The sequence below is a fragment of the Oncorhynchus clarkii genome, chromosome 8 (assembly GCF_045791955.1).
Source record: "Oncorhynchus clarkii lewisi isolate Uvic-CL-2024 chromosome 8, UVic_Ocla_1.0, whole genome shotgun sequence".
NCBI lineage: Eukaryota > Metazoa > Chordata > Actinopteri > Salmoniformes > Salmonidae > Oncorhynchus > Oncorhynchus clarkii.
This window is the reverse complement of record NC_092154.1, coordinates 33,557,548-33,560,047: the sequence shown is the minus strand read 5'-3', so window position 1 is coordinate 33,560,047 and position 2,500 is coordinate 33,557,548.

The following is a 2,500-nucleotide window of genomic DNA, read 5'->3' as shown; positions in this document are numbered from 1 at the left end:
TGATGGAAGCCTGACCGACGAGGCGTTCACCCCCCTGTGATCTAGGCCCCCATCTGGGACTGGGAGCTCTGATTGGAGCAGGGGCTGAGGTTGCAGGGTTCTCATTTCTGTTGGTGGATGGTAGATAGTATGTTGGCTGTACGTAAACTCTGGGTAGTTGGTAGCTTGACTCAGGGGCTCTGACAGTGATCTCCACCCCAATTATGGTTGAGTATTTCAGCTATAACACAAGCTATGTATCAAATGCAGAGAAGTTTACTTTCTTTGTTTGTGAGTGTTGGTGTGAGTTGGGTGTGGGGGGTGCGGGGGGGGGGGGGGGGGGGGGGGGTGCGTGCGAGTGTGCATGTCTGTGCGCCTGCCTGCCTGGCTGCCTGCGTGTTTGTGTGTCTGTGTGTCTGTGTGTGTTTGTGTGTCTGTTTGTGTGTGTGTGTATGTGTGTATGTGTGAGTGAGTGAGCCTGGGAGGTTATCAGCTGTACCCTGAGCAGAGCAAGCAGAAGAGCAGCAGGGCTGGAACGGCAGCCAGAAAGCCCGATGAATGACCTAGAGAGAGGACATCTCTGTCTGACACAGCCTCTATACAAATACAACTAAAGTTCCAAGGCCTATTCACAAAAAATACGTACAAACAGATAGAAACACACACACACACTCACTCAAACACTCACTCAAACACACACTCAAACATACTCAAACATACACACACATACACACAAACACTCAAAACACACAGATAGCAACACTACACACAGTACATACACAGTGGCACACGTGCAGCATGGAACACACACACTCACAGACGTGTGTGTGTGAAGAATGCTCTGTTTTGGGGGCCTTTTACCTCGGCAGCCCTGCTGACCCCCAGGGACAGAGGAAGGGATCGGAATGAAAGACTCGGTGTCTGATGCCTGCTGGGAAGGGAAGGCTTCTTCCTTTTATCTCCCCAGAAATGCATATGCATCAGGAGGCATCACTTTTAAAGCATTCCCCTGAAGTCTCCCTCCACTGCCTGCATGTCTCAGGTTCTCAGGATTCACACATGAAACAGGAGCCTCCTCCGTGAGAGAGATTGAGAAAGAGAGAGCAAATGAGAGAGAAGAGAGAAGGGAGGAGAGAGGGAGAGAGAGAGAGAGAGAGAGAGAGAGAAGAGAGAGCAAATGAGAGAGAAGAGAGAGAGAGAGAGAGAGAGAGAGAGCAAATGAGAGAGAAGAGAGAGAGAGCGAGCGAATGAGAGAGAAGAGAGAGAGAGAGACCGAGAAGATGAACTCGACTGCGACAGACTAGTGAGAGAGCGAAAGTATGGAGAGAGAGAGCGAATGAGAGAGAAGAGAGAGAGAGAGCGAGAGAGACCAGGAGATTCTTCAGAGAGAGAGAGAGAGTTTGAAGCCCAGAGAGAGGAGTGCTCCTGTAACCTGACCTTGGAGCTACACTGGGACTAAGAGACACCTTTATCAGTGTCACTGTCCCCAGTAGGGACAATGGGATGAAGGGGGATGGATAAGGGCAAGGGAGGGGTGTCCCTATAGAATCACTAGGAGAGTGTGAGCGCTGACCATGACTCCACACGTGACTGATAAGAAGAGAGGTCCATCCACTTTCCTGTGAGCCCAACTGTTTATGACTCTTAGTCACAATAAAAGGCTGTCTGTTTTTGACAGCTGGTCATAAACACAACATGTATGCGGGCAAGAGTCAGCTTGGAATTGTTTGTTATGCAGGCATTAGGTCATATGTGGAAGATATTGACATCCAGCTCCTCTGCCTTGGAAACTGTCCGTACAGTGTGCTGTACAATGAATGAAATGCAGGTACGGCTGATAAACAGAGTCACTGACTCCAAATGAGGTCACTGTTGATCATCTGAGATCTCCCCCACTTCCCCTTGACTTCTCTCACGGTTGCCTCTCGCTCCTCCGCCTCCCATCCTCCCTCCCTCTCTCAGACAGAAGTGTGAGAGAGGCTCTCCTCCCCGGGGTCCTTCCCATTCCAAAACAGGCATGTTGCAGCAGATAGGCACCTCCCTTCAGACTAGCACCGGGGTCTCACAGGGAACAGGGGAGCTGGGCCTCTGACGGTAGCATCGAACACAGCCTGGGGCTGGGGGAATACAGCACGGCTCTATGGCTGAAACATACCACACCACCCTATGACTGAGATGACTGCAACATACCACACTGCCCTGTAAATGAAACATAAAGCATTGTCCATTGATGGAAATGACTGCAACATACCACACTGCCCTGTAAATGAAACATAAAGCATTGTCCATTGATGGAAATGACTGCAACATACCACACTGCCCTATGGCTGAGATGACTGCAACATACCACACTGCCCTATGGCTGAGATGACTGCAACATACCACACTGCCCTATGGCTGAGATGACTGCAACATACCACACTGCCCTATGGCTGAGATGACTGCAACATACCACACTGCCCTATGGCTGAGATGACTGCAACATACCACACTGCCCTATGGCTGAGATGACTGCAACATA